The sequence below is a fragment of the Aethalodelphis obliquidens genome, unplaced genomic scaffold, assembly GCF_003676395.1.
Source record: "Aethalodelphis obliquidens isolate GAN/ISIS:26980383/991018 unplaced genomic scaffold, ASM367639v1 scaffold49, whole genome shotgun sequence".
Classification (NCBI taxonomy): domain Eukaryota; kingdom Metazoa; phylum Chordata; class Mammalia; order Artiodactyla; family Delphinidae; genus Aethalodelphis; species Aethalodelphis obliquidens.
This window is the reverse complement of record NW_020837993.1, coordinates 25067-39846: the sequence shown is the minus strand read 5'-3', so window position 1 is coordinate 39846 and position 14780 is coordinate 25067. Positions and strand designations below refer to the sequence as shown.

The following is a 14780-nucleotide window of genomic DNA, read 5'->3' as shown; positions in this document are numbered from 1 at the left end:
CCATACTGAGATGATCCACAAAAAATGGTGGAGACGTTCATTAGTAGTTTTTTCAACTCACTGCCAAACACGGGCTGTTTCACAGGCGTTGGTGACGATTATGTTGACAGCGATGAACGGCACCTTGTTCTAGACAAAGCCCAACACTTGTCTCTCAGTATTTGACTTCTTGATTGATGAGCAGCTGAGCCTGAGTTCAGTAACAGTGCCACAAGCTAAGGGGCCTCCAGAAGCTAAAAGAGGAAAGGAAGGACCTTCCCCTGGGGTGTCAGAGAGAGCAAAGCCCTGCTGACAACTTGATTTCAAAAGTCTGGCCTCCAAAGCTGTGAGAGAATACATTTCTGTTGTTTTAAGCCACCAGGCTTTTGATAATTTGTTGCAGTAGCCCTAGGAGAAAAAGATTAATTTCCAGAAATGAAAAATATAATCTTTGTCATATTTTTTAAAAGTTTCCAGAAAAGCTTGCCGACCTCCTGCTCTAGAGCATATGGGCACATTGATCCAAGGGACCCCTTGTCATAATCCTGTGGTCCCCCAGTGTCTGAGACTCGCAGAGTATTATTCCCTGATTAGAGAAGGGTGGTCAGTCCACAGGAGCTGGGAGGGAAGGAGATAAGTAAAGGAGATGGAGAGGACCAAGGCCCAGTGGAGAGGACCAGCTGCATCTGTTGGGGGATGGTAGAAAAGCACAATGCAGTGTGCATGACATGGTTTCATGATTATAATTGGGGGAAAAGAAATCTACAGATACGCCCTACAAACGTATGCATATATGTACGCACATGTCTAAATATGGTTTCAGAGCACGTGAAATGTGTTGAAGGTTGCATCTGAGGTTGAGGACATGGATGCTCCCTGGATGGGGGTGTGGACACGCCTGTGAGCAGGCAGGAAGCCTGGCCACGCTGAAGAGGGGAAACTGGGCACATGAGATATGATCAGGGTCCTGCTTTATGTCACGTATACATGAGAATAAGAAAATATAGAAAATACTAAACAGAGATGAAGAATGAAAAACATTATAACGTAAAGGGCATAGAAGCTGCTCAGCTCTAACTGACCCCCCCTTCTAAGGAGCGCAGCGCAGTGACACCAGATCTCCTGACGCTTCAAAAGGAGCTGAAAATCTGGATTTTCATGTGAAATTAAAACCTGCAGCTACCAAACACTTAGAGAAGAAATAATACCGATTTTACACCATCTCTTCCTGAAAACACTGTGAAGGAAAACCAAACACATCCCCGGACCACCTCTAGTACAAACTGGCTTGCAACCCCTGATCTGAAGCAAATCAAGCTTGCATGTGCTAATGTCCAGAGTGGGGTCAGGGCCTTCTGGGTCCTGTTTGAGGGGAACAGGCAGCTGGCATGAACTGAGTGGGCCATGTGCCAGGCCCTCTGATAAGCCCTTCACATTCTTTCAGACACTTAATTGACACAAAGTAGGTATTAAGCCAACTGCACAGATGGGGAAACTGAGACTTTGTTAAGTAACTTGCCCAGGATCATCCAGCTATGAAGTGTCTCCTCCATGCCCCACAGCCTCCCTGTAACTCTGAGTGTCCATCTCCCCTCCTCCTTCCTTCCTTTCCTCCAGCCATGACTTACCCGTCTCACTGTCTTTCGAGTCCAGCATGCCAGGCTGTTGGGCAGGCAGGGCTCAGCCACATCTTGGATGTGCTCTGACTGGGGCACCATTTCCACGCTAACAGATTATATTGGAGGAGGGGCTTCGGGGGAAATTCAGGCAAACCTGTTGCTTCACCCGTGGGGGAACTGAGGCCCAGAGAGGGCACATGCCTTACCCAGGGCCACACAGCTGGAACCCCCATGCCTCTCCTTCTCCAAGCCCTCCCTCTGTGGCGTTAAATGCATCCAAATCTGTCATTTAGCCTTAGGTGTAAATCGTAGGGTCAGTTTGGGAAGTAAGTTGGGAACAAACTCGGGGACAGTCAGAGTGACACCCCCAGCCTCCCTTAAATCCAGTGCCTCTTGCCCACACCCCACCCCTGGCAGTGCCAACTGGAAGGCCAGCAGGCTCCAGGGCTCCACTGGCAACTGGGGCTGAAGGAGCCTTGTGAGTCCAGGTAGGTTCTCGGGGTTTGCTCTGTGTTTCTCTTTCCAGCCTCAGCTTTTCCCAGGGTTTATTATCAGCAAAGGTGACAAGGCCCCTGATGGCAGGAAGCTGGCTGCGGGCTCAGGGTGCTGGCCCTTAAGCCCTGGGGGCGCCTCTTGGCAAAGAGTCCCTTTGAAACAGGGCAGCTGTCCCTGAGGAGGGAGTGGGCCGGGGAGGAGCTCTCAGTCCCCCACACCATGGGACCCTTGCAGGAGGCCCTGTGTGAGGCAGGACTGCAGCCCTGCTGGCGGGACCGTCTTGGGCAGGTGACCTGGCCGATTCCCTGGTCTCCATGGTCCCTACCATGCTCGCCACGTGTCCCCTGTCCCAACCCTGAAACCCTTTTAGGCCTCCGTCCTCCCTCTCTCAGTTCCATTCCAGGCGGCCCCTCCTCCATGGGGAAGGTTGGCTCCATGCCTGCATCCCTTCTGGGTCAGAAGACACCTACTTGGCTGCCTCGGGGCCACTCGGACCCCGGAATCCTCCCCAGCTCATCTCCACTCTGCCGCCCCCGCCCCAGTCCCAAGTGCATCCTCAGGGCTGTCACCTGCCAGAGGGCCAGCAGGTGCCTCCTCTTTCAGCTCCTGCCCTTAAAAGGGGGCCTATCATCTGTCCATGCTCCATCCCCTCCCTAGGATGCCCTGAAAGGCTCCACATCAGCATCCAGACACAACATCCTTGTTCATTTCCAATCCCTCCTTCCCACCTTGAAAGCTGCTAACCAGTCTCCCAGGCCAGAAAAATCCTCGCTCAGGCAGTACTACTCCTAGATCTTTCCAGACGCACACCTGGATGGCAGCTTTGGTACTTAACAGCCAAACATATTATTTTGTTGTTTGGTTCCCCCGTGATGCTCCTTCTTGTAGTAATGCTGGGTTGGTGTCTTCTCCCAAATAGGGAAGAGTCACATGTTAAGGCAAAATTTTGGGGGGAGGGGATTCAAAACAGTTCCTACTTCACATATCATCTTGTCCCCACTGCCTTGCTTTCACCCCATGGCTTACCCCTGTTCACCTCTGAAGCTGCCCTCCTCTGGGTGGGGCTGGGTCACCTCAGATGGCAGCTCCTTCTAGTGATGGCTGCAGGGAGGAAAGGCCAGGACATGTGTCTCTTCAGGTTGCTGTGGATGGAACCCATGGCTCTGAAGGTGTGTCCTGGGTCCCAGAGCCCGGAGCTTTGGTCCTGGGCTACCACCCATGTGTGCTGCTTAAATGCTGGGCTTAGAGAAAACATTCAAACCCACAGCTTTGGCATTTTTATCTGGAGTTCCCACTTTCTAGCCATGCAACCTTAGGGAAGGCACTTGATACCCCAAGAGTCAGTTTTCTTATCTGTAAAATGGGGTCAGCAGTACAATCCACAATCCGTTTTCTGAAACATTTCAGGTCAGATATGATCCAGAATTCAGAATTTTTCAGCTTCAATCATGTAACATGGTGCAACTACTCTGTAGGACATAACACCCCACCGGGGCCTGAAAGCTCCTTTTAATCAAACACGTTAGTATTTCTGCAACTGAACTTTTGAACATTCACACTAAGTGAAATAAGTACAGACCATAAATTGTCTCATGTCTGTTCAGGTCAAATTTTCTTACCAAATGAATTTTTTTAAAGTTCTTTTTCCATTTCAGAGCCTTGAAGCTTTGGGGTTATAGATAAGGACCATCCTACCCTGTGTCTCTGTAGATAATGGCACACAGCACAGAGGACCTAAAATGTTCATGGTTTGAGGCCAGACCCAACCAAGCTATGAGGTTTGGGGTAAGACAAGTCTCCTGACAAGGCCAAGGGTGATAGGTGAGGCAAACCATTCTGGAGTGGCTGTGCTGTTACCCGAGTGTCTGAGTCAGTGGTTCAAACCCCACACATCCTGAGCCTCAGCCACTCCTGAGCCGTTTCCCGGTGTCTGACTTAATCAGCTTCTGGAGCCGGATCTTTCTCTGGTGGGTTCTCAGTGAAGACCCCTGCTGTACTGGTGACGGTGACCTGAGTGACCATGTGCTTGTCCTCAGGTCTGGGCTCCATGACCATCATGGGCTTCTTCCTCTGCCTGGGGCAGCTGCTCTCCACCTGTGTGCCCTTCTTGCTGGTGGCCAGTGAAGACACTCTTAAGGGGGACATAGGTAACTGGTCCATGTTTGTCTGATGCTTCTGCTTCACCGTGACCCTCATCATCCTTATAATTAATTATGTGTATTCCAGTCCCGCTTCCGCCGGCGGTTGGGATGGTTTTCTCCATTCCTTTGCCTTTTACTTTCCCTTCATCTGCCTCTCAGCCTCCATCATTTTCGGCATCACCTAAATCCAGTACTTGCCTCAGGGCCCTGCCCAAAATCATGCCATCACCGCCACTGCATTCTCAGGCATGGCATCTATGCTTCATGCCACCGAAGTGGCCTGGGTCTGTGTCCAGCCTGGCGATATGTACTGATTTCTGCCCACTTTGGGAGGTGTGATCAGGAGGCTGGAGAACTATGTGGACTTTGTCATCTTTGGCTTCATCAGTAACACTGACTTGTACATGCACCAGCCAGCCCTGATATGGCATGTGGCCGTGTACTCTATCTGCTTCATCCTGGGGGCCGTGAACTTCATTGTGAACGGGTGTGACTGCGACAATGAAAAAATCCTGCCCATCCCCTACCCCAGTTTCCTGATGGAGCAGACTGTGCTCTCCGTCCTCCTTTACAGTACTGCCTGGTCCTCTGGCCGCTTTACCAGTTTGACGAGAATTTTGACGGGCAGCCAAAGTGGTCCAGGGATGTGAGCTGCAGTGATGAGCTCTGCCCAACACTGTGCACCTGGGACCAACGACTGGCTGTGGCCACCTTGACCACCTTGAACCTGCTAGCTTACGTGGCTGACAGCATGTGCATGGCCTTGTATTTTGTAGGGTGAGGCTCTGCCCATGAGTGCCCATTCCTCTTCTTAACAGAAGTTTCATTACCATCAGAAGTTTCATGACATCCTCAGATGTCCTCATCCTGTCCCCTCTCTCCCTGCTCACATCCTTCCCCAATCATCTCACTCTCTTTTCTGTTTCCTTCCCTCCTTTTCCTCTGTCTTCTTCCTGTTTTGTGTGGTTGCCCACATTCTGTTTTGCCTCTTTTGCTTTCCATTCTCTTCTTTTTTACATTTTCTGCTCTCTGTCTCTTTCTGGTTGTGCTTTGTTTTCTTTTCTACCTGTTTCCCTACTACCTCTTCCCCTTCCTTGCACCGGGACCCTGAGCTTCTTCCTTCTCTGCCCACCGCCCCCCTCCCACCTCCTAAGGTGCTGACTCCACATCACACAGCCCTCTGTGCAGCTGTTCACACCCTGGGCCTCCGGAGGGGTCTCACAGCCAAAGCATGCCTGTGCCCGTGGCTGTGCTTTAGTTGGTGTGTGTGTGTGTGTGTATGTGTTTGGGGTGTGGGGTGGGTAGCTAGGAATTTGAACCCCTTTATCCCAGTGGAAGGGGATATACAGTGTACCTCTCCTTAGAGTTAAAATAATATCTCTGGAGGTCAATAATTTCTAGGGGCAGGAGTATTAAAGCAGATACCCTGGGTCCTGAGGTCCCACCTGGTGCTCAGCCCCACCTGAGATTGGCTCCAGAATTTTTGCAGGCTTACTTAAACCCACTGCCTAGAGGCCATCTTAGAGGAAGAGAGGGATGAATGCCTTCCACCCCAACTACTATCTGTGTATCCAAGTAGGAGCTGGCAGAGAACTGCACCGACTTGAAGACAACCGTCTGCAGTGTTTGTGAGGGGCAGTGATGTGGCCCTCCTGCCTCAGTGTTCAAAACAGCATGTCCTGCCTCTGCGGGGACAAAAAAATTGGTCACTGCCAGCCTTATAGCTGATGTTATCTTTTTTGTTTTTTTTCCAGTTAAGAGGTCACAAATTACTGGGTGGCCTTATTCTGAAGGAAAGTTCCTTTTCATTTTATTTTTGGTGGAGTGGTTTGAATGGGGTGGAGACTGCTGCTTCCATAGTGAAAGAAACTGCAGTGACTGCGTGTGGTGCACACACGTGTGTTTCTGTGTGCCAGTTGCTTCCTGCTGCTGCTTCCTGCTTCTCTGGGACTCATGAATAATGGCATCTATATAAATGTGCATAATTAAAAAAAACCTTCCTGGAGCTTCTGGTCCCCATCAGCCCCTGTTGTCAATCACAGAGAGAAGCTTTGTCCCTTCTACCACATCTATGATGTTAGTTTTTAAACCTTTTAAAGATAAGTAAGATAAGTAAAGATAAGATAAGTAAGGAAACCCAAAAAATCCACAGATCCTAATCGCCCCAAATTTGCCCATAGCTCAGACGCTGCCAAGCAGGTTTCCCTCCTCACCCAAAGCACCCTCTCAAGGCACCCCTCCCTCAGTCTCTCCCCCACCACGCCCCATCCCTCCAGCCTGCCCACCATCACCTCAGCCAAATCCTAGGCAATGGCCCAGCCTTAGGAAAGCGGAGGTGCACCCCACCCCAATGCCCAGTATCTGGTACCCTAGCTCTTAAAGGAGCCCTACAAGCTCCTGGGGCCTCTTTTTAAAGGTGTGTGTTGGCGTGCATGCTGAGTATGTGTGCGTGTACCTCTGTGCTCCTGTGCATTGAGACCAGAAGCCCCTTACAGTAACTGGTGGTCAGAAACGCATCACAAGCCTTCTTCCTCTCTTACTCCCAGCCAGGATGTTCAGAACTCAGCATCCTTGTGTCACCAGGGCCAGAGGGGTCAGGCAAGCAGAGCTCTGGGGGAGAGGCAGGGGAAGGACCCCCTCCCCCAAATGCTGCCACTCACTCCAGTCCTGGGGTGAAGCATGAGTTCTTCACCCAGTGGCAGGTTGGGTGGATGGGGAGTGCTCCGAGGAGGTGATCCCCACAGCAAGGAAATCTTAAGAAATAATGAAGTAAAATTGCTATTTTAAGGAAAATTTGCTATTTAAATTTTAAATAAAATTTGCTATTTAACCAATGAGAGACTAGCTCTAGGTGTTTGGACAGGCACATGTCACTCTAATTTCACATCAGGAAGAAGAATTAACCAAAGGCTCAGCCTGCCGCCTCAGAACCAGAATAGGGCCTGAAGCAATCCTGCGGTTTTGCGGCCAGCTCCCAAAAAAGCGAGTTGAAAAATGGAGCTCAGGGGCACTGCAATTCACAAACCTGCAGGGTTATAAAAGATAACTATCGTGCAAAAATATACTGAGGTAGGGCAACGAAGAGGATTTCAAAGCAATGCAGAATTGCAGGAAACAGTTTTCAAGAGGTAGATGGGACTCGCCTTTAAAGCACAGGAAAAGCGGCAGAACTTCGACAATGATGCAGTTGGCCAAAAAGGGCGTATGCGTTTTTTCCTGGATATATTCAGGAAAAACACATACGCCCTTTTTGGCCAACCAAACAAGTGGGCAATCAAATCAGCACTACAAAGAAGTCTCACTTCGAATCGGTCAAAAGTTCCATCCTGAAAAAGTGTAAAAACCAGAAATGCAGGACAGGCCATGGAGAAAAGGGAGCATTGTTACCTGATGGGCGGGATGTAAACTGCCAGTGGCCACTCTGGAGAAGTGTATGGTGTTTCCTAAAACATCTACAAAAACAGAGCTACAGAGCATAGGGCACTTCCAGTCCTGGGTGTATATCTTAGGAAAAACAAAAATCGACAGGACACAGGCACCCCAAAGTTTAGGGCTGCTCTGTTTAGAAATTCCTCGACTTTGCTACAACTTACATGTCCTTGGAAGGAAAAAATGGATAAAGAAGATGTGGTACTTATGTACAATGGAATATTACTCAGCCATTAAATCAATGAAATAAGGCCAGTTGCAGCAACTCTGGAGACTTAGGTACGATCATTCTAAGTGACATAAGTCAGACATAAAAAGAGACTTATCATAAGGTATCACTTATAGATGGTATCTAAAAATGGCTACACATGAACTCAATTACAAAACAGAAACAGAGTCACACTTTTAGAAGACACACTTCTGGCTGCTAAAGGAGAAAGGTGGGGTAGGGTGATGCATAATCGAGGAGGTTGAAATTAGCATAGATACTGTTCCATAAACAAAATAGGTAATTGACAGGACCTACTGTATAGCTCAAAGAGCCGGACTCAGCACACTGTTGTCACCGGAAAAGGATATATAAGACTGGTAAGAATCTGTAAAAGAATTTATTGATGTCTCTCTTTAAGTGAATCAAGTGAATAGATGTAGAGCAGGAAGAAACACAGTATTGAAAATCAGCTATACCCCATTATAAAATTAAATAACAACAACAACAAAAAGACAGTGTGAGAGAGAGAAATTCTTACAAAATTTGTTCAAGGGCTGTGATGCAACCTGGACTGACGACATCTAGCCACACAGCTGGATGGGACCTAAGGCTCTACACTCGTGGGTCTGAGAGGCTTGGTGGGGATGGGACAGCAAATGCAGCACTTTTAGAGTAATACTGCCTGGTCCCCATGGGTTCCATATCTCCAGGTGCAGGGGACCCTTCCTACAGCTTAAACATGAATGGGACATCCAGAGGATGCTACACCGTCTGTTTGGGAAGAGTTTCGAAAAGTCACCTCATCTCCACTTCTCCTGGTATTTGGGTTCCCCCCTCCAGCTCCTTTCCTTAGAGTCTCCCCACTCTGGGAAGGCAGCACACTCAACAGCCGGTTTTGCACAGCTTGGAATTTTAAGGCTGAAGAAGGGGAAGTGGGGGATGGAATGAGACACAAGCCCTGGATGTTTGGACAGGCATATGCCACTCTAGTTTCCTAATCTGGAAGAAGAATTTCCCTATCCTTCAGGTGCCCCAGTAACCGGAATGGGTCGGTAGAAATCCTGCTCCTTTGTGGCTGCTTCCCTAAACAACAAGTTGAAAACTGGTGCTCAGGGGCACTGCAATTCACAAACATGCAGGGTTGTAATTGACACCTCTAATGGAGTCATTTCTTGAGCCAAGTATTCGTAAAGGCCTTGCAAGCAAGGCAGAATTGCAGGAAAGGGATTTCAAGAGGTAGTTTGCACTCGCCATTAAAGCACATGCAAAGCTGCTGAACATCGCCAATGATGCAGTTGGCCAAAAAGGCCATATGCGTTATTCCTTAATATATTCAGGAAAAACCCTTACTCCATATTTGCCCAACAGAACAGGTGGGCAATGTAAATTATACTACAAAGAGGTATCACTTCGCACCAGTCAGAATGGCCAACCTCACAAGTGTAAAACCTGAAATGCAGGACAGGGTGTGGAGAAAAGGGAACCCTGACAAGCTGATAGTGGGAATGTAAATTGCTAACAGCTACTCTGGAGAAGTGGGTAGTGATTCCTTAAAAATCTGAAAACAGAGATTCAGAGCATATGGCGCTTCCACTCCTGGGCCTGTATCTTCAAAAAAACGTAAATTGACAGGACCCAGGCACTCCAAAATTTATGCAGCCCTGTTTACAAGAGCCTCTACTTGGAAGCTACCTAAACGTCCTTGGAAGGAAGACTGGCTAAAGAAATTATGGTAGATATGTACAATGGAATATTACTCAGCCATGAAATGAATGAAACAAGGCCATTTGCAGCCACTCGGAAGGACCTAGGTACATTCATACTAAGTGTCATAAATCAGACAATGATAAATATCATATGATATTACTTATCAGTGGAATCTAACAATTGATACAAAGGTACTATCTTACAACACAGAAGCAGAGTCCCAGACTTAGAACACAAACCTATGGTTACCAAACTGGAAAGCTGTGTTGGAGACATAAATCATGAGGTTGGAGTTAGTATACACATATTTACAGAGGGAAAACTTGTAATCAACATGGACCTGCTGTAGAGCACTTGGAACTCTTCTCAACACCCTTTAGTAACCTCAATGGGAAAATAATTCTAAAAAGAATATATAGTCATCTCTTTATAAATGAATCATGTTGGTGTATATCAAAAACGAACACAACATGGTAAATCAACTATACTCCATTATAAATTTAAAATTAAATTACAGAAAAGAAAAATGATCACTAAATTCATTTAGTCACGGTGAATGTGCTAGTGTCACATCCCTGGACACAGACCTAATTTAGTCCCGAGGCTGGACTGTTGTGGGCCTGAGGACCTCGGGAGGATATGCCAGCTACTTCGACCCCTTGAACTTGTAGTACCTGGTCCCCCTGCATGGGATCGCAATCTCCAGATCTAAGTGTGCCCTCATACTACTAAACCAACCCTCTGACACCCAAAGGATGGTGGACTCTCTGGGCTGGAGGACATTTGCAAAATCACCTGGTCTCAACATATCCTGGTGTTTGGGTTCCAACCTCCCGACTCCTTCGTTAGGGTCATCCCACTCTACAAGAAAGCACCCTCAACAGGTGATTTTGCAGGGGGTTATACTTGTTCGGGGGATGAAGGGTAAGGGGGAAGAAGGAATGGGACAGAAGCCCTTACATGTTTGGTCAGGCACATTCCACTCTAATTTAAAATCCAGGAACAGGACTTTCCCTACATCTAAGGTTGTGTCAGTAACCAGAGAGGGACGGTAGAAATCCTGCCACCTTCTGTTTCCCATGACAACAACTCTAAAACTGGACCTTATAGGCACTTCATATTCACAATGCCTGGGGAGCTGTAAATGACAACAGCTCTCAAAAAATGTCCTGGGGTAGATAATCGAAATAGACTTCAAAACCAGGTGACCTTTCAATAACCCTTTTTCAAGGGGTAAATTTTACTCACACTGTTCAAAGGAAAAAAAAAAACATATATGGAGATGCCCACCATTGCTTTATGTTAGACAAATGCAAATCAGATATACAAAGAAGTATCACCTGGAACCACTCAGAATAGCCATCATCACAATGTCTACGAACAAGAAATGCTTCAGAGGGTGTGGAAAAAAGAGAAACCTACTACCTATTTATTTATTTTTTAATCTGTGTTGGGTCTTCGTTGCTGCGTGCGGCTTTTTTCTAGTTGCATTGGCAGGCGAATTCTTAACCACTGCATCACCAGGGAAGTCCCAGAATCGCAGTCTCCCTTTTAATATACCTTAAGCCCAAAGAATCCATGGAAAATTGTTACAGAAAATAAGACAATAAAATATTGTAAGGACTATAACAGAAGCATATAGTACACAGTTCATATAGACACATCCCAAGCAGTTACAAAGTATATTAAAAGGGAGGCTGCAATTTTAAAAGAATAAGATAAATTATACCCACAAACTCCCAATCTTTCCTGAAACGTTGCAATCTGAAACCCTATTGTAGGAAGCAGAAGATTCCAGGAGACATTCTACAAATGAAGGACTCTAAACCCTGTGGTTGGATAAGGAATTCTGGAAGGAAGGTATCCTCACCCAAGGAGAGCAGGTTCCTATACTTCTCTAACATCACATCCCTGTACAATTCCCAATGATCTTGGTCCAGGCATTGTCACTCCTCTTGAGAGAAATCTATGGCTATATCCTGTAATGTCAGCAGTCCCTGAAATTAAAAGTACACATGCCACGTGGCCACGGGAAGAGTTCATAATGTGACCCAAGAAGAAAAGAGCAAGTTAAGAGAACTGGTTTTAATTTAGAAGAGTGTCTTCAATTATCCAGTAATATATATATATATATATATATTTTTTTTTTACAAAGTAACTTTCTCTACCTTATTTCTAACTACAAGAAAAGAGTATGGGGATTTCCTGGTGGCGCAGTGGTTGAGAATCTGCCTGCCAATGAAGGGGACACGGTTTCGAGACCTGGTCTGGGAAGACCCCACATGCCACGGGGCAACTGGGCCCGTGAGCCACTACTGAGCCTGCGCGTCTGGAGCCTGTGCTCTGCAACAAGAGAGAACGCGACAGTGAGAGGCCCGCGCACCACGAAGAAGAGTGTCCCCTGCTCGCTGCAACTAGAGAAAGTCCTCTCACAGAAAGGAAGACCCAACACAGCCAAAAATAAATAAAGAAATTTATTAAAAAGAAAAGAAAAGAGTATGGCATGTGATCCACAAAACCAGTATAGAGACTATACTTATCTGGAAAAGAAATGATAAAATGATGGTTTCAACACAGGCATATGCATTTTTGAGTGTTTTATTTATATCAAACTGGATAAAATGTGTGTATTTCTCAGACAGAAAAGACATGTCGAGGTAGAAATGTACGTTTCAACTATTCATGGGTACACAAGTACACTGGGGAGATTGTAAAGGTGCAGATTGTGATTCAGTAGGTCCGGTGGGCCTGAGTTCTATTTTTTTAACAAGCTCATTTTTAACTAGTGATGCCACAGTCTCTGATTAATTAACGACAATTGTGAATAGCAGAGACATAATTAGAAAGGTAAAAATTCATATTTAATTTTGAACATAAAGTGTTTTATGGATTTTACACCTTTAATAGGAGAGTAAGCACAGCAGCAACAATCACCTGAGAATATTTATTATAGACCGTGTATCTTTCTAACTTTTTTTGTGTAGGATTCCAGGAAAAAGGCCTGGGCTGCGGCCACAGTGGGCAGGACCCTCAGGCCGGTCGCCCCTCCAGGACCCCCGACGGGGCCCTGCGCTCCTGGCGACCCCCTCCCCCGGCGCCCCCCTCCCTCCCGGAAGGCCTCGGGGCAGAGCGGTCCCAGCCCCTGCGCCCAGAACGGAGCCCGCGTTTCCGCAGAGCTGAAACTCCCGGCTCGGAGTCTCTTCCCTCCGCCGTCACGGAACTGCCCCGGATCGGCGGCCGAAGCCGCGACAGACGTGGGGACGGCGGGCCGGGTAAGTGGGCGCCGAACCTCCGCCTGGTCCGGTTCCCGGGCGGCAGCGCAAGACCAGCTTCTGAGGGGAAGGGGTTCGCTGCCACCCGCCGCTGCTGTGTAGAAAGAGCGGCCCCCAGCGTCTGATCCCGGGGAACTTCGGTCCCTCCTCTCGCCCCTGCCCTCGGCCTGGCTCGTGGGGCCTGGGGGGCGTGGGGAGGGGGTCGGCCTGAGCGTCCTGAGGGGAAACGGGGCAAGGGAGGCGCAGGGTCCGGCTGCAGCGTCAGCGCCCCTCCTCCCGACTGCGGAGAAAGCGGCTGAAAACTCCTCCCGAGGATCGCAGGTCCCTTATTCAGCCGAGTCCCTCTGCGCTCCTTCCTCCCTGAGCTAAAGTACCGGGGAGAGGGGACAGGGCAGGGGACTGGCGCAGGTAATGGGGAACATCAAAAGGTGATTGTTAACTAAGGAAAACCAGCTCTCCCAAGGTGAGGAATGTAGCGCTTTTCTTTGTATGGGAAGATGCAAGAGTCTGGGCTCACTGAAATACTTCCTTTGATATGCACCTCAGCTCTCTGGGGCCTGCATTCTGTATTTGCATAACCTGAGATCCTCAGGGCCCGCCGGCTCACATTGGAGGGCTGCAAGTGCTGATGACTGTGACATCCTTTGTTTACTGAGATAGCAAGAAATATTCCATTTCTCACAGGCTTGAGGGGCAGACAGTGAAAAAGAGTCGGAGAATTTCACTCAGCATGTACTTTGGTTTACATATAGATAATATTTATACTTAACTGTGCTAATAGAGGTTCTCAAGTCCAATCAACTTGTACTACTGCCCTCTATGTATTAATTTCATCAATATCATAAGATAAATGCCTATAGAATTGTCTTAATCCAGTTAAATAGGATAATGATTTTTAAAGGAAACATAATAGAAATATAACAACAAAACCTTTACCACTCAAGGCTGGGTCTGGAACAACCTAAATAAATGTTCCATTGTTAAAATATTGAAAGATGTATTCAATAGAAATATCAACAAAAATGACAAATAATAAGGGCAGCAGAATGTTGAAATGTTCTACCTTTATCATTAAAGTGGCAGAAAATCACTTATTAGTAGGCACTGGGGGCAGAAGATGCCTGATTTTATATCTTTGTCATATTTGTGCAGTTGTTTCGACAAGTAACTTAAAGACAAAATGGAAAAACAAGGAGGTTTGTGCCTGAGATCATGCTGATGTGAAACCAGGGATGGCCATCTTGTGCCAGGTGAGTTAAGTTTACCTGGCAGGTAGACCGCAGAGCTCCTGGGAAGCAAGGGTTGGAATTTTTCTCCTGGGTGCCCCTTAGGTTCTGTGACTTGATTTGATTGTGAGTCATGTTTTGGGAAAGACCTGATCACAAGAAAAGGGTGGGAATAGAGTGATTTGGGGAGCAGCTAACAACATTCATCACGGCTCATGGCCTGAATGAATTTTAAAGAAACAGGAAAACAAATGCTTCTTATGGAATCAGAATGTGAGGGCTGGACAATCCCACAAAATGAGGAACACCTGTCCCATTTTCCAGATGAGAAAACAGAGGCCCAGCAAGTTGAAATCCCTCACCCAAGTTGCACCCGTCTCTCCTCCCCATTACATGGTTCATGAAAGCAGGATTCTTCCTGTCTTCATCACTGCTGAACCCCAAAAAGGGCCAGGCATCTAGCAACCGCTCCAAAAATTTGGGTTGACTGTAGGAACAATGCTATTTCTTTCTTTCTCACTCTTATTCAGGATTGTGCCAAGAACTCCCCAGGTTGCAATATAATTTGATAAATGTAAATATTAATTGAGTTTTGTTGTGATGAGGACTTAGGCTTTGAAGGTAACACACTTGGTTCAGATCTTGGTTCTGCCACTCAATGGCTGTTTGGCTTTGGGTAAATTACTAAACCTCTCTGAGAT

General features: G+C 47.2%; 1 pseudogene; it reads left to right on the top strand.

Annotated features, from left to right (window-relative positions):
* Positions 1-2312: 2312 nt before the first annotated feature.
* On the top strand, positions 2313-5015 carry LOC113607622 (myeloid-associated differentiation marker-like; annotated as a pseudogene).
* Positions 5016-14780: the final 9765 nt, after the last annotated feature.